This window comes from Manis pentadactyla, chromosome 10 (genome assembly GCF_030020395.1).
Source record: "Manis pentadactyla isolate mManPen7 chromosome 10, mManPen7.hap1, whole genome shotgun sequence".
In the NCBI taxonomy this organism is placed as follows: domain Eukaryota; kingdom Metazoa; phylum Chordata; class Mammalia; order Pholidota; family Manidae; genus Manis; species Manis pentadactyla.
Window position 1 is genome coordinate 78,023,840 of NC_080028.1, and position 18,011 is coordinate 78,041,850.

The 18,011-nt window shown below is 44.5% G+C and overlaps 1 long non-coding RNA gene across 4 annotated transcripts in view; it reads right to left on the bottom strand.

The window, feature by feature from the left end:
* Positions 1-14,122, bottom strand: part of LOC118928094 (uncharacterized) — a 41,192-nt gene extending 27,070 nt beyond the window's left edge. The window contains exons 1-3 of one of the 4 annotated variants that reach the window (XR_008992143.1): positions 12,184-14,122; positions 11,251-11,396; positions 10,604-10,895 (exon numbers count right to left, since the gene is read on the bottom strand). This is a non-coding gene — a long non-coding RNA (uncharacterized LOC118928094). Of the gene's footprint in view, positions 1-10,597; positions 10,896-11,250; positions 11,745-12,183 lie in introns of those variants that run through there. The other 3 variants (XR_008992142.1, XR_005031073.2, XR_008992144.1) reach the window with 3 other exon arrangements.
* Positions 14,123-18,011: the final 3,889 nt, after the last annotated feature.

Below are 18,011 nucleotides of genomic sequence, written 5' to 3' on the forward strand. Positions count from 1 at the left end.
AGGCATCACGTTGTATAAACATGTAGTTCACCCAAATTCAATTACATTCTGCCAATGAGAGAAGGAGGGGTAACTTAAACTGTGAGCAGTTTTATCTGCCATTTTGCTCCATGAACAAATATAGGGACCATGAAAAGCTAAAGCTACCATGGATCTTTTATCCTTTCCAGCCCCATATGGCCTCACGGATTGTGATTCTAAGGTTGATTATCACTTATTTCCCCTACTCCGTGGCCCAAGAATTCAAGCCAACTACTTCCTCAGATGCCTGACAGGATAAATAGGCAGAAATCTGTAGCAATGATGGAGGTAAAGCTGGTAGTGCTGGATTGGGTGATTTCTCAAGGGGATCTTGTCTTTGTCATGTGGCCTGTTGACTTCAGAGCACATTATCTGAGTAAGGGGCAAATTCTACTTTTTTCTGCCCTGCACTTGACATCAGCACCCACTGCATACACACACAGTCAGACTCTGGAAGAAGGGTCCAGAACATGAATGAAAGGCAGCAAGAGAAAAGCAGAGGAGACAGAAAGGCTTCCAGCTGTTTCTTTATTCCAGCATCAACCTCCCTCCTGCCTGCTGCAGGAGGCACATGGTTTGTGCACCTTCCTCACACAGCAGAGCATTTAGGAGAAATGCACCAGGGGTGTGGCTGACGTTTATTTTACTCCCGTGTGCCTTGAAGGACAGGAGATGAGTCTGTGACTAACACATGTCTGGCTGATCCATGTCCGACTGGAACATGATTGACTACACGTGACTGATTGGATCACGGATGACTGACGCATGCTTGTGGGCATGGCCCACCCAGCACACCTCAGCCTGGAGCTTGACTAAGGGTACCAGTCTGACTCTTGTATGCTCAGCTTTGCAGTGGGGCCAGCACCTTGCCACATACTGATGGGCCTGCACCCTGCCCTCAGGCTTCTAAAAAGTACTCTCTCCTCTCCAGGCCTGGAGCAAAGGATGCATGTAAACTTGGCATAGCTGCTCCTCAGCCACTAACCTGTTCCTTCTTCCATGCTGGGCATTTGGCTTCTTCAGAGCCCAGCATGGACCCTCCAGATCACTCTACAGAGATAAACCTAGACCTGACTGGGTGCAGTTCTGGGCTCCTCAAAGTGGCTTTTAAAGGCATCTCATGCCACTTTCAGAGTCCTGATCCCTCTCTCCCGAGACTGCAGTTGTTCAGAGCCCTTGGACAGAGGCAGACCAAAGAGACTATGAGTAACATGGAAATGTGGAGATAAAACAGCAAGGTATCCAGGAAGTATAGGACTTCTATCTTTCTCCTAACTTTGAATCATGACTATATTTGCAAACTCTTTAAAGGAATACAGTCCTTTCTCATACTTTCCATCATTTGCTCTTTGTAATAACTAAGATATTTATTCCTATTTTGCAGAGGGAAGATATGGAGGCCCAGAGATATTTTTAAAGCAACTTGTCTAAGGTCACATAGCCGGGACTCAAATCTGTAACTTCTTGCTCCAAATTCCTTACCTTTAGGAGGAAGAGATTGGCAGTGTATCACTACAGCTTAAATTGTCTCTTGGGAAAAATCTGACATTAACAAAGGAGAGTAGACCTGGGAATGGAGAATAGATACACCTTGTCTGATAGCTAGTGTTCTTTAAGTCCAGTATATTAGTATCTGAGAAATGGAAGTAAAAGGAAATTGGGTATAAATCCTGGTGTTTTGTTTGTGACAAAAAGGGCAAGCAGAGAGGGGTGTGGATTTGACCCACTCCTGCCCTCAGGAACTCAACTGACTTTTGGAGAGCACAGCTGCTGCAGGGATCAACATAGAATTCCAGATACAAGTTAAATCATCAGAAAGAAGATAGAATCATATCAGGAAATGTATATGCTGAATGTTCCACGTTGACTGAGTTCAAACACAGCTCTGAGTTTCCTAGGAGTCAAAGCAAAGAGGAGAATTGGTGGATAATGTGCCTCATGAGATCTAATGATGTGAGCTTGATGGAGAGAGCACCAATTTCTGGAGGGAGAGCTTTACGTTAAGTGCTGACCATCAACACAGTGTATCCTGGACAATTACTTTCATAGAAATCCTGTGATAATCTACATGTGTCTTTCTTACATAAAATAATGATAAATAAACAAAAAAGTGATAAACATGAAATAAGAATATGGAATGAATCTATTGAAGGGGATTCTATGGGAGACTGAGGTGATATGGTGCAGAACTGCAAATGATGGCTGGTCCAAGTTGACAGGGGATAAAAACTGGACAATTCTGGGAGGGAATAATTGTGATCTCACCCTTCTGTTGCTCTGAGAGGATAGGGTTCCCCACTCCCGGCAAGTTCACTATGAATTCGGTGAGACTAAATAAAGTCAACAGAAAGTTGGGGGTTAAAAGGGGCGCGTACCAACTTTATTCTCACAGTGGTCACCTGGCAATGTCCAAGCGCCTCAGTCTCTCCTGGCTATGGTGCTGTTCCCTCCTGTTCCCCAGCACGTGGCTCTCTTCTTCCTTCCTAGGCATGAGCTGTGCAGCTTCCCCTTCCTCTCTCCCCTCCCTAAGCTCTTTGCTTCTCTGCTTCCTGCCCCTAGCACCGCCCCTAATACCGGTAGGAACTCTGTGGGTGGGTCTCCATGGTGACTGGCAGATGCCTGACCAATTCCGTCCAGGCACTTGTGCGTTTTCTCTCCACCCCTCCCCTGGGTGGGTACTTCCATGACTGACTTCTCTCTAGGTGGCTCTGTCCACCTACACTCCTGCAGCCCAAGGTATGCAAACAGGCTTACATAGTATACAATAAGTGATATTAAAAAGGAGGTGCTCACTGGTCATAAATTTCCATTTTCTCCACACCTTCCTAGAACATCAGCCGCCTGATTTTGGCATTAGCTGTAAGCAAATTATTCACCACTGAGGTTAACTAGCCAGCATAGGAAAACATTCTGTGACTTCATATGAAAGACGATCTTATAACAAAACCAGGCAAATAGTGAACAAAAATTATAATTTGTAAAGAAAACAACTAAAAGCTTGATTACTCTAAAAAGAGGAGGGTCACTGCAGTAATTACAGACAGAGCCAAGAGTTTGTCTCCCCAAATGGTCCTCATTTAAAGAATCAACAAGTGCTCCATCAAGTCTCTGAAGTATCATAATGACCCTAACTTTGAAGCCTCTGCCATTAGGAAGTTCCAAGGTCCCACTTTCTCCTTGAAGGTGCATATAAGGTGACCCCACAGCTGGGGTGATCCACCATTTCCCAGTGATTTTTTTTTTTTTAATGTTTGCCAACAGGAGTGTATGAAGTTAAATCTACCTGAAATTGCTGTTTTGACCTGCAAAAATGGTAAGTTCATTCAGTTCACCTAATATAAACTTTTAGGAATTTAGGGGAAATATCTACTTGTAACATCTCATTTATTTTAGTTAAGCAGATGTATTTAAAATCATTTTAGTCAGGCAAATATATGGAAAATACTGCTTTTCCCCTTCTCATATCTCATGAAATGATATTATTCAAATTCTTCTCATGGATCTTGTTTTGAGTTAATCTAGCAGGGTCTTTGTTTTGAGTTAATCTAGCAGTTTTCTGCCCCACCTTTTGAATCTGTATATGGTGACATCAGGGGGGTTTTCTCCTTGTTCTATTCCCAGGAAATTAGGACAGTTGACTTTTCTGATCATTGGTTGCAAAGGGGTGGACTCATGATGCCATCAACATAATCACTTAAGATCTCACTTGTTGAGATGACCTTCCAATGGCTTGTTTACATCGCACACTCACACTGTGAGTTTACATCATGAAGAACAATGAGTAATCTGTGTTAAATTTCTTTGTCTTCTCTGTTACCAAATCCATTCAGTGACCTATATAAACATCCCAAATTAGCACTGAGTCAGCTCGTTTCAGGTTGTACAACTAATACTTCATGGTTCAAAATAAAGTAATTTAGGGACTGTCCTTCAATACAGAAACTTTATGAGGCCTCAAATGCAAGATGACTCCATCTTTTCTGTGGGAATATTTTAGTGGGGGACTGTCACCTCTTACATAAGTGTATCTGGAGACGACTCTCAATTTTGAGTACAAGTGTATAGCAATTAACCTTCCTGGAAAATTCAGCAGCAAAATGGCCCCCAGGAAACAGAGCAAATAAACCTTTTAAGTAGGATAATAATTTAATGTTTCCAATTTGGATGCCAAACAACAACAACAAAAAAATATATATATATAGGTTTTCTTTTTGGCATAATTCAAAGGTAGCTAATTCTACCTGGCACCACTAACTGGCTTGGCTGTTCATTTTGTGTCCTAGAATCTGTGAATTTAACCTTGACATCCAATAGATAACAGAATACTGGTCTCCTGGTTGCTCTGACTGCAGACATGTTTCTAGTTCACTTAGAAACTGCATCAAATGTTGAAGGACATAGTCTCCTTTTATGCCATTAAAAAAATAGAATTTGTTATCCTACCCCTTCTGATTCTCACAGTGAACTTAGAAAAATGAGAGAGAAAGGGAGAAATATAGATGAGGGTGGGGTTGGAGAGAAAGAGAATTAAAAGCCTTGGATCGATACTGTTAAGATCATATGACTTGACCCATAAATGATTTATATACATGAAATCAAAGCTAATAATATATCAAGGATCTTAGTTTATTCATTCTAACCCCTTTGTATTGAGTGAAACAGAATCAAACCATGATCAATGGTCAAATAATGAACTAAAGTTTCCTGACCCTCACAGAAAACATTAGAAGAGTCCCAGATCTGCAGTTGGTGAACATGAAATGTGGCGTTGAGATTCCAAGGAATATTAACTGGATCAGTGTTTCCCAAACTTCAGACATTTGAGCATCATCATGATTTTTGCCATATCCACATACTACCTGTACTATCATTACCTTAATTTTTTCCTTTTAATCAGCTCTTTTTTGTCGACTTACATTTATCTTAAAAGGAAACCTCATGTCTCTATCATACAAGGAAAATCAGTTCCACTAACCCCAATTAATGAAAATACAAAAGCATAACTGTTGCTCTGAGGGATATAACACACCCTTTTGCCTCATTCATTTGGTCTCAAGGAGATGGAATTTTCATGAAACACTCCTAGGTTCTTTCCTACCCTTTCTTCTCTTTCCAGAGGTGGAGAGAATCTACCTGGCTGGTGGGTGCAGTCATTGGTTCACATTCCCTGAACAGTGGAGCCAATTTATCAAAAAGCCTAGTTTTTGTCTCTTCTCCTTCCCTCTACACCCTGCTGCCTAAGTGGGTCTGTTGCTCACTCACCTCACTGTGCTTCCCAAGGCGCCAGCCAGGGGCCGGTGGGGTTGGTTCCGAATTCAGATGGAAAGAATAGGGTTGGAATTTCTTAGGTTCTTCAAATTCCAACAAGGATTAAAAATTTTTTAAAATTATCCATGTGCTATTTAAAGTCCTCTCATGTAGCAGCAATGACACATTCATCCCATTTGGGGATATGCCACACGTGGACAATGATTTAGGAAGTTGTAGAAATGTGGCCTTTTCTTCAAGCTAGAAAAGAATGTATGTTGAGTTTAGCCTAATGGAATCTGTTCAGAGAGTTAATGATATTTGTTTGTAATAACTGGGGCCTCCAAAACTGAGAGCAAAATCCAAAGCTTTCTAGTGGCCAAATGTTTTCTCCAAGAGCAAGGGATATTCAAAGCATTTAAAAACTGGCCCAGTATTGACTGGAACCAATGAGATATTGGTTGGATATATTGATTCTGGATATCTGCGACCAGAGTGGCCTCCTTCAGCCTGGGGCAGTGCAGAATTCTCTGAGACGTTGTTGCCCAGTGTGTCCCAGGGGCCAGCATCATAAGCACCTCCTCGGAGCTCATGAGAAATGCTGACTCTCAGGCCCCACCCCAGACCTGCCAGATTAGACGCCACTTCACCAAGCCCCCCAGGTGAGCCATGCACACACTGATTGTGTGAAAAGCAGCACATTTCTGTATTTCTAAGATGCCGTCACTGGGTAGGGGGCAATGGGAGATGTTGCTCAATGGGTAGAAAGTTTCATCTATGAGAGATGAGTAATTCTGGAGCTCTGCTGTGCAACTCCTGCCCATAGTTAACAAATACCGTAGCATGCACTTAAAATTTTGTTAAGAGGGTGGCTGTCATGTTAAGTGTTCTTACCACAATAATTATTTTTAATAAATCACAGAGGGACACAAGGAACCTCTGGGAGGTGTTGGATATGTTTGGTACCTTGACAGCAGCCATGATGTTGCCAGCATATACATAAGTGCAAACTCATCAAATTGTGCACACTGAGCAGTGCAGGGCTTCTGCCTACCATTACACCTCAACAAAGCTGTTTTAAGAAAAGACAGTAGTCAAGGATTCCCCCGCACCACATTTAAAAGCTGCAAAGGGATATTAGTCAGTGGACCCCACTCTGAGAGTCTGAAAGTCAGGGAATGGATGTCATTAGGCTCTGGAATTAGAAGCTTCCAGCATCCAAGCTGTGTACATATGCCCCACCTTCCCTCCAAAGGGCTACGGTAATGGCAGCAGTGTCCCCAAATCTGCTTTGGGCCCCAGACAGCCAGTTACCAGGCTTCCCGTCAACAGTGTTAGCTTCCTGTTTCACTGTCAAGAAATGGGTTATGTCCAGAAGGACTTTAGAGAGTCCCTGGATTAACTTCCTCTGAGTATTGTAGCCTTTGATTATCAAAGAATTAGATGCCCTAAAAAAATCTGCAACAAATAGGGCAAATGTTAACATTTGTTAAACTTCTGTGGTGGGCACCTGGATGTCTGTTATAGTATTTTCTATATTTTTTAAAGTTTGAAATTAAAAGATAAAAGAATCTATTAAGTAACGGGAATAGATACCCAACTGTGATAAGAAAAATTGCAAAGAAAAGGATAAAAATCATCCATAATTCCACTCCTCAGATATACCTTTGGGTATTTCTCCTTTCAGTGCCTTCTCTTATTAAAAAATAATTTTAAAATTTGCATTTGTATATAATTGTTTAAGCATATGCCTTTAATTTCTCTCCTTCATAAATCCCAGTTGAAATGGTCACAGAAAAAATAAATAAAAATGGGTGGGTGAGGGGAAGAACTTCATCAGTACTTAGGAAAAGGAATTCTACAAAGACCCTCCGGCTCAGAGTAGGGGGACAGGGCGGGACGCAGGACATGAGACGCGGGGCCACGGGGCTGCTGGCCCTGGCGAGTCCCCAGGACAGCATGCCAGGACACGAGGAGGCATGTCCACAGCGAGCTGCTAATGAGGGCACGAGAGGAGAAGGCTGTGCCCTACTGACATCTACTGCCAAAATAAACTCAGAAAGGAAACTGCTTTGCCCAGCAGGAAACTTCTCTTCTGCAGTGCTGACTCCCCAGGAGGCTCACTTCCTACTCACCACAGGCACCCCAAACCCCAGGCCAGCAAAAGAAAATTACAAAACTACAAGCGGCCCCCTCGCCTCTGCCTGAGACAAAAAGATTGAAGAAGGACTCGTGGGTTCTCTGACAGAAACTATTTCTTAAAACCCAGGAATGGAATAGAATATCTCTCTCTGAAAAGATGCCCAAGGACAGAAAAATTACCAGGGGGTGGAGGGCCTAAGAGGAGGTTCAGGTGTTTAAATCAGGATGTGCTTCAACATAAGCCAAGAAAAATGAGAAAGTTTTTTAAATAAATATTCCTACCTCACATTTTCTTGAGATTTCACAAGACATTACATTTTATAAAAGAGAATAATTAAGAAATACTCTTTCTAGCCAAAAGAAGGCATAGGTTAGGTTAAAAGGACAGGCTTTGGATTTAGACAACCTGGGTTCAAATTTTGGCTTTGCTGTTCACTAGCTTTGTGAACTCAACCTCTCTGTGCCTTAGTATCTCCATCTGTAAAAAGGGCTGGTAAGGACAGACCCTATCTCATAGAATTCTCAAGAAGATAAATGTGATGATACATGTCAAATGTTTGGCAAAGCAGTCCCTAATGCTACATATTCTTCTCCCTGTTTAAAAAGAAAAAAAGCTTACAAATTTTAAAATGCAATGGGCAGTTTCTGGTTTCTAGAGGATGAATTTAGTATACATGTCTCTCCCAAAATACCACTGAAATGATAAAAAAGCATAAATCTTAGTAACCCTGGAAAAGAGGAAGCTACTACAATAGACAAGAAACTCTGGGGAATTCCTGGAAGATGTGAAATGGATGCAGACAGACTGACAGAAAACTCCATAAACTCTGCTGGGGATGTGAAGAATCCTTGGCAACTGGCCCTCCCCTCCCAGGAAGTAGTGTTGCCAGAAGACAAGGAATGGAGAGAGCAGAAGTGGCCCACTCAGGGATTGACAAAGAATGGAAGAAGCTCTTAAAGAATTTTTAAAAGTGTTTTCTTGAATCTATAGTGTATTTGATTTTTCCTTCAGGAGTGGTCGGATGAGTTACATAATGTAAGTGTGTGTGTGTTTATATTCCAAGTCCTCAGGTACAGCCACGTAGGCTCCTTTCTAAGGAAAGTGACCAACCAGATGGTAAACTGAGGAGCAGTAGAGAAAGCAGCCCTCTCTCCACCAAACACAAAGTCAGCTGTATGTTGGGGCACAGAGCGTAGGTCCCAGCTCCTGGGCAGCAGTCTTCTCTCCTCCACAGTGCATACATCTTCCCCCCAGCAAGAGGACTCAAAGAAACATTGCTGCTTGTTAATCATTTCCAAAATCCTCAGTATCAGCTACTAAACCAGCCTCCTACTCCACTTAAGCAATAATAATTTATAGTTGCAGTTAATGGGCTGTTTTATAGGAACCCACAATTATAATTGGATGTCAAGTGTTGTGAATCTCAGTGGATGAAAAGAGACAACCACTGGGGCCTGGTGTTTAATTTTTTAATGTGATTATTAAATTTTCCATCTCCTTGCTCCTCTGTCTTCGCCCGGTGCAGCTCCCAGCTGCGGCCCCATCTCCGTCAGTGCTGTCCAGAATCTTGAAGTTGGAAACAAACCTGTTCCTGGTCCTATGGCTTTTTACTGAGCACAGGCAGCCAGCTGCCCACTGGCCTGGTTGCAAAATAGAGCAGCTACCAACTTTTCTGATTGAGAACCCCCCCAAAAAAACACCCCAGCTAAGAAAGCATCCCAGGTCCCCAGGTTTGTTCAGCTCACTTTACACAAACTGAGCCCCACTGCACCCAGCCTGGCATCCCCAGCGCACTCAGCAGGTGACCCCAGGAAGTGTGGGGCTCCTTCCATCCACTGGCCACAGGGCCTTGTAAAGGACTGCTTTGACATTTTTCAGTCGGAATCTGTCCTTAAAGTTCTCCTGCTCTGGATTCTAGGGTGTAGATTAACACAAGATTCGCCAATAGCAAGTGCCAGGGAAGTGGTATACTTGTTTGGGGAAGCATGTTTTTACATGTACAATCCTGGAGGAAAGAGAAAGTACAGCCTTCTGCTAATGAGGGTGAGGAAGCCCTTCCAGGAGATGAGATATTAGGGCCAGGTTGAGCAAGAGAAGGAAAGGACAGTAAAGGAGATGCCACTACCTGCTGGTGGCCTGAACCCACCTGCCTTATCCATCTCAGATCCCAACTCAGCCAAGACTCTGGTGTCCAAAGCCAAGTACATAACCTAATGGAGCACAAAACTGGGTTCAATCCTAGCCAAATCAAAGCTAGGCAAGGCCCCAACAGCTCCCAGGGCAACTCAGACACAAGCCAATGTCTAATCTAAGTATAACCTTAGGGACCTCTCCATAACTCATTCTAGAACACTGCCAAATCCAGAACCCAGTGGAATAGCTGCCCAGATGTCAGTCTTGTCTTAACCCCGTAACCAGGATCCATATCCCAAGCTCATGTCAAGACAAGGAATAGGGTGGGGAATCAAAGGCATCAAGTTATGGAAATCATCATCCATTAATCATTACTCGAATCCAAACCCTTCTGATCCAGCATTTATCTACTGGGAGGGAAAAGTACTCTGAGTAGACTTGCCTGATTGCACCCCAAACACCTCATTCCACATGGAATTCCAGAGCTCTAGGGACAGAGACTATCTCCCATCCAACTAGGAAATTTCATGCTCAGCACAGACCCCGTGTAATGATTGCATCCTCCAGGACTAGATGGAAAACACAGAGTTGATTAGGAAGAAGGTGATCTTTGGGGTCCTTCAGACCTGGATGGAAATCCCTACCCTGCCATGTCTTCCCCGAGTGACCTTGCACATGTCTCTTCCCCATTTCCCATGAAATGGTGTCCATGGGGATGGCGATGAAGGACAAATGGAACAGTTGACTCTACACGGCCTGGTGCAGAATGTTGGTTTTCTTTTTCTATCTCCAAGGGCAATGTCTCCGAGGATGGTATTAGATAATATCTATTTTCTCTTTCCATCAATGAGTGCAACATCCTCAGAGGGTTTCAGATTCCTAGAGTCCTCGTGACCTGCTGAATCTGCTTCACCATCCTGCTACCCACTATTCTATTATACATCTTTCCATGGTGGAGTCTCCATGGCTCTCTGTATCAGTTACCTATTGCCACAATAGGGCTGGGTAACAAACAATCGCAGAACTTCAGAGCAGGGGCATATAGCAACGAACACTTACTGTCACTCATGAGTCCCTGGGCTGGCTGTGCTGTTCTGGGCCATCACCGGCTGCTCTTGTGTTATCTGCAGTCACTGGGGTCTTCAGCTCTACTCCATGGGGTTTCTCATTGTCCAGCAGGCCAGCCTGGGCTACTTCACATGGCCATGGCAGGGTTCCAAGGGGTGGAGGAAAGCTTCCAAGAGCTCCTGAGGCCTGGGCTCAGAGCTGATACATCATCACTTCCGTAGCAGGAAGGCCAGCCCCGTTTCCAGAGTGAAGTGCCCCTTGATAAGAGGAACTTCAGAGTCATCTTGCCAAGGAAAAAGATTTAGAGAAGGAAGGATTTTGACCAATTTTTAAATAATCAATTATTATACCTTCTTTGTACCCTTTCAGTCTCTTCGGTTTTAAGAAGCACAGAAGAGGCTAGAAGGAATGGTATGCTTGAAGTAGAGTCACAAGCATTTGGGTTCTAACCCCTGCTTTACATATGTATGATTTAGCCTTTCTGAACCTCAGCTTCCTCCTCTACACAGTCATCTCAGTAGTAAGAACTCTGACCCCCTGGTCTATCCCCATTACTCTTTCAGTGCATGCCCAACCCAGGGGGTAAGGACAGGAAGAGAAATCTAAGCGACAGATTGTCAAAATCACTGTCTGCTTACAGAGACAAGGACTGACTTTCTGCTGCCCGTCTCAGGTCCCGGGTCAGCCAGGGCCACAGTGTCCGAGGCCAAGGACAGAGCCACATGTCACCATGTCACCAGGAAGATGGTCTTTCACCACCAGGAAGACATTTCTCCAGGCAGCTCTGCCAATGGTAGAAAAGAAAGTCAACGTGGATAAGCAACTGTATGATTTATTCTCCTTTGTTTTTTATCAAAGTCTGTGGGAGAAAGCAAAGACACTGGCCGTGCCTAGCTCTCTCAAGGAAACATCTGTACATAACACAGAGGTGTTCCCTCCTACCCCCCTCTACTGTCTACCTGCCCCCAGGTGGTGCTAACTGGGCCACTCACAGCTCTTTCTCTAATTAGTGTTTATTTCATTCACATTTCCTCATTATAATGTTACTATCCTAGAGTGAGAGTCCTATTAACAGGGCAACCAGATCTAAATTCTACTTGATTAAAATCCACTCATGGGGACAAAAGATGCAAAACATCCCACAGTTTGTTAGTTCCTTATTTTTACTTTCTGCAGACGAGACTTAGCCGACCTCCAGGGGTTCTCACGAATGTGCCCACATAATTCATTTTACTTCTGCTCACCAGCCACAATACCTTATCTCCTCCTGTAGGTGGATTCCCCTCTGATCAATACTCAAGACTTACCTCCTGGGGTTGGGATGAGGTTAAATGGATAATGTATTTAAGTTCTTAGTACTGTGCTCGTACGCAGCAAACAACTCAGTAAAGACAAACGACCTGTGTTACTTTTAGTATCAGTGTCTGTATTAGTCTGTCGCCATCCTCCTTAGAAGTCACTGCAGGCTCTCCGTTAGCTGGCACTTCCACACCCTACGTCCTCTTTTCAAGACAAAAAACCTCCTCCCACCCATGTTTATTAAAAATCTCCTCGCGGGATACGCCGCTCACCTCTACAAGGTTCTACACCAGCAGATAAACCCAGGTCAAGGAACTGTTACTGTCTCAGCTGATAAAAAAAAGCTTCTGGGCCAAGTCCAGAGAGGAAGCCAGACAAGACCACACACTGCATTTTCTCTGTCGACTCCTGAACCAAGCAGAGGCTAGTGCCACGGCAACTGGGTGGTGCTGGGGAGGCACCTCTGTGTTTCCCTAAGATGAGGAAACTAGCAGCTGGCAGGAAATGAATATGACAGGAACTGCTTGGCTGGAATAGCTATAAATAGGGAAAGTCAATGGAGTGGAAAGGAAAGCATTTAACAGCTAAGTGTTCTTTGCAGCAGCAGGCTCACACCTCATTTTATCAGACATTATTTACACAAAAGAAGGTGTGATGGTGTTTATGGCATCATTAGGCATGGATTACTTCTTTAACTGTGAATACAGAAGCCTGGCGGAATCAAGTGCTCTAGACCTCCTCAAGGACACCTGGGAACCAAGGACAGGCTCAAGGCCGCCCCCTTGGTCAGCCGGAACGCTGTCCTGTCCTCGTGCTCACCAACCACTTCCTCTTTCTCTGGGTTCTCAGCCCACCAACGCTAAATATAGAGTGTCTCAAAAGTCAGGGGCGCAAGAAAGGTTATGCCTCTCCACTTTCAATAACCAACCCCATTTCCCATTTGGAACTTCACAGAACTACAGGACCTTCCACCTCATTTTGTCAGGGCCTCCCTCGGCGCAACCCAGGCTATATAGTCAAGGATCTGGGGTCTTAGGCGGCACCCAGGCATGGGGACAGAATCTTCTGTCATGGATCGCCCCTGAGAGTTCCACTGGTTTCTTTCTTCTCAGCTCTGAGTTCTCCCTGCAGCTTCCACCCAGAGCTGGGACACAGGACTGTGCAGCAGGCTGGGAACCCAGTGCCTACAGTCTATGCCCACGGATGCACTGCCATACCTATTTCCTCCGTGGGTGGCCTCTGCCTTCCCACTACTCCAGGGACCCACTGGCCTCCCTCTCCTACCCCAGCCCAGGGATAATCAATTTTTCTTAGAGAGAAGCCCCTCTCTTTCTTTCCAGAGTCTTCCAAGCCACTCGCTCTTCTCCCACAAACCTATCCTCAACCAGTTTAGGTTCTCAGAACAGAAATCTTGGGGGATACTTCTGTCTTCAGCCCTGACACATTCCTTCCCTGAGGCAATCAAACACCAGACTTGCCACCCACCTGCATGGAAGGAAAAGGGAAAAAACAAAATTAATGTCTCCCAGTATTTTCTGAACACTAGTATTCAAGAAACTCTGACTACATGTTCTATCCACCAAGCCTGTCCTTTCAGAAACATACCTGCACACTCAGAGCGGTGGTGATCTGTTTTAACCAAGCCTTGAAGATCCAGCTTCTTGCTGGATCAGATGCTCCCGCTGGAGGGTGTGAGTCGGTCTAGGGAGGAGGTAGATGGAAGAGACTTTGGAAGCTCAGAATGGAGCTGGGCAGTATCCCTGTGGGCTGACCCCATCCTGCAAATTCCCACATCATTCTCTCTTGGATTTCAGAGACCCTTCTGACGAATAAAATCACCATGCTGCAGGTACCTACACCCAGAATCATGACATTAGTGACAACATGAAGCCATAGCCAATCTCAGTGTTCATTCAGTTGCTCAGCAAAGTCGGAGGTCGCCTGCTGTGCTCTAGGGGCTGGGGGAGCTCCAAATATCCATTCATTTCCCATTTGGCTATAGGTCATTTTGAATACTAGCTTGATTTCCCTAATAAAAGCTGTTCTTTGAACCAAATATGAGTCCGTATATCTCTTGCTTGAACTTCTTTTCCTTTAGCACCAAAGGAGTTGGAAGGTCACAAAAATTAGGTCTTTACAAGGACCAGAGACGTCTCCTTGTACAGTGTCCTCCATCCTCCCTCAGCTCTGCTTCTTTACTAGATCACTGATAGTTCTTGAATGCTTACTCTGTTCAGACCCTGTTCTGGGCTCTAGCAGTACAACAGGGAACATGAGATAGTCAAGGCATCTTGTGGAAATAACATTTTATGGGGGAAGACATAAGATAAAAAACAAATAAGCAAATAAACTGATGACAGAAAGAAAATGAAGCAGAGTAGGGGGGTGGAGAATAATGGGTCTCTAATTTACATACTGATCAGGAAAAGTCCCCTGATGAGGTGACTTTGAGCAGAGATAAGGATGACAAGAAGATGTTGGGGGAAAATAGCATTCCATGCAGAGGGAGAAGCAAGTGGAACTGTTCTGCGTGTGTGTGAGTAACTGGAAGAAAGCCATTGTGGCTGAACATAAGCTGTGAGGTTAAAAGGGTAAGAGATGAAGTCACTGAGACATGAAAAGGCCAAAACTTGTAGAGTGTCCAGTCATAGCAGAGATTCTGACTCTAAGTGCCATGAGAGACCGTTGGGAGTTTTAATCAGGCCAACCCATGATTCATGTCAAAACCATTTCTAAGGCTCAAGTGTGCAGAATGGATTGTCATAGTTGAGGATGGGGGGAACAGGAGGAGATGAGCAGGTGGCCCCGCCCGTTAGGTGACTGGTGTGGTACTACAGGCAGGAAATGATGGCCAATTAGACCATTGGAGGCAGCAGAGATGGAAGGAAATGGACACATACAGGGTATATTTTAGAGAGAGAGATGGCAGGTCATGCTGAAGCATTGGGTGTTGGGGATGAGAAGCAGAAAGGAAGAAGCAGGCGTAAGACTTGATTTCTATTTTAGAGAAATTCACAGTAGATCACAAAAGACTTTCATAAAATATGTTACTCCTATTAAATGCCAAGGACCAATTTCTTATTACTTGACCTTGGAACTTCCTAGAAAGATGACTGCTCATGCTCCCTGTTCAGTGTGATCTAGAGTTTAGATTTCTAACCAGGGATGGAAAAGTTCCCCACCAAACTAGGATCTCATTGGGTTTGAATAAAACTAGTCTTGGGGATGGAAGTGATAAGGACTGGGTTCCTCCCCCAGGGACACAGTCTCTGCTCAAACACCTCATTCTTTCCAACACAGTCCATTTGGCTAGAGATCATTTTGGCTACTAGCTTTATTTTCCTAATAAAAGCTGTTTTTTGAATCAGATAGGAGTCCGTATATCTCTTGCTTGAACTTATTTTCCCTTAATGCCAAAGGAGTTGGAAGTTCAGAAGAATGAGGTCCTTACAAGAAGCAGAGATTTCTCCTTGTACAGTGTCTTCTATTCTTTCTCAGTTTTGCTTCTTTACCAGATGTTCCCTGTAGAAAGGGATTCCTTTCCGAAGCAAGATGTGAATGAGTCCTTCAATTTGAGTTACAATATTAGTCAGCCTAGGACAGCTGCTATAACAAACAATCCCCACATCCTCACAGCTTAACAACTAAGCTTTGTATCTTGCTTATGTCATAGACTGTGGCAGAGTAAATCCTTGGCCACTCCTCTAGCTGAAAGGTGGGGTCCTTTTCCCTTCCCCTTCAAGCTGGTTGGTCCCTATGACTGGCTTGACCAGTGGAATTTGGCAGACATGACACAGTCCGTTGTAGGCCTGGCCTTTAAGAGGCTGCACAGCCTCTGTTTGCATTCTTGGGTGGAAGCCTGCCACCCCGAAAGAAGTCAGAGGACCCTGACACATCCATGCTGTGAGGAAGCCCAAGCCAGGAGGAGAGGTTACATGAAAAGAGAGACAGGGACAGAGAAACAGAGTGAGGTCCTGGCCAGCATCCAACTCCTAGCCATCCTAGCCGACACACCAGCATGTGAATGAAGAAACTGTCTTGACCGCCCTGGTCCTTGCCTTATATTCTGTGCCTTTCTCCATCACTTTGACTCCTGCTCACGGTAACCTCCCCAACACCATCCCCCTTGGCCGTCACCTAGAGGAGATGAAGCTTTGCCATCACCAGCTTCTGGGAGGAGGAATCTAGGCAACAGAAGCCTCATGGGAGCAGCTTGGGCTTCCTTAGCTTTCTAAAGATGCCACCTCCTACTGTGTGTGTGTGTGTGTGTGTGTGTGTGTGTGTGTGTCCATGTGCACTCACCTGTCACCTGGATCTTGGGCAGGAGGCCCTAACAGGAACTATTTCTCTGGGTAACAGGATCCCAGACCCAGGATGTCCAGGATGTCAGAGGTGCCCCGAGTCAAGGGTGAGCAAGGCCCCAGGAAAACATTATACACAAACTCATGGTATTTTTTTTTTTAATCACTCTGTTTTTTTTTTCTTAACCTCATTCAAATTTCTTCTCATAGACATTTGGGTTGCTTTTCTAACCCAATTAGTTTATTGGCCATGGATAATTCACTTCCCAACTGTTCTGTTGCTCACGTTAACTCCCGCCATTCAGTTACTGAGCTCTCCTGCATGCCTCAGGGTGACAGCTCCAGGGGCACTTTGAGACCCAAACTCTAAGAGCCAAACTGCTCCATTTAAATTCAGCCTCTACCACTTACTAACTGTGGGACCTTGTGCAGGTCACTTCACTTCTCTGGTTCTCAGATTCTTCATCTGGAAATGTGGATAATAAGAGTGTCTACCTCAGAGAGTTACTGTGAGGACTGACTCAATTAATATATGCCAAGCCATTGTGTAGTACCTGGCATGAGCCTTAGGTACTATTGGTGTGAGTGTGGCCAGCAGGGATGAGGGTGCTGCTGGGTTCTTATTGGTTGAACTGGCTCAGACTCTGACTGGTCCCAGTATCAGTGACGGATGGTGGTTGTCCTAGATTGTGTTCCCCAGAAGCAGGCCTTGAAATGAGGATTCACATGAAAGTTACTTATTAGATATGTTCTTAGGAAAAGCTTGTTTGGGATGGGGGGTGGTTCTGGGAAGGGAAGTGGGTAAGGATTGGGTGTGGCATTGAACAGTGTACTTTCCGTTTATGCAGCAGAACCTAATCCATCCTAACAAGGATGCATGCTTGCACCCTCAGGATGGCAGTCACTGATATCTTAATATTAGCAATAGCTAACTTCTATTGAGCAAATGCCATGTTCTAAGTACTGTGCCAAGTATTTTACGTGCATTATTTCTTCTAATTTTCAAAACCTGATGAGCTATTACATCATCATGATAGGTCCTAATAGGCAAATGACACACCAAAGTTTCCATTTATGTGAATACCTGATGATGTTTAGTTCATTAGATTCTACAAATGAAATGTCTTCAGACACATTATCTTCCTCTGAGTAATGGCTGTGAGAAGATATGCACATTTACTCATAAACATACTGGCTGACACAAACTTCTCTAGTGCAACAAAGGCTGGAATACATTTCTGTACAATAATTGCAGGGTCATTCATTCTTAGGTGAAGCTAAAAGGGTATAATTGTGATTCAAGGTAGCTTGAAGCCCTTGCTCTGGCCAGGCCCAAGTCAGTGATGGTCTGTAGAGTTCCATCCTGAGCTCCAACTCTTAACTGATCAGCTGGCACTTGAAGCAACAGCTGCCTCTATCTAGGCTTAGCAGGACAGGCTGTGGTGATGGATTAGTCATGTCTGCATGGCTGTAGGACTGTGTGTCGGTCCCTCTGGCCTCTACAACAAGAACTGGGTGGCTTACAAAAACAACAGAAATGTATTTCTCACTGTTCAGGAGACTGGGAAGTTGAAGGCACTAGCAGACTCAGCATCTGGTGAGGGCCCTCTACCTGGTTCATGGGCAGCCCTCTTGCTGAATCCTTCCCTGGTAGAAGGGATGAGGCAGTTCTCTGGGGTCCCTTTTATAAAGGCACTGATGCCACTCACGGGGGCTCCATCCTCATAACTGTTTCATTGTCAAAGGCTCCTCATCCTAACATCATCACCCTTGGTATGAGGTTTCAACATTTGAATTTG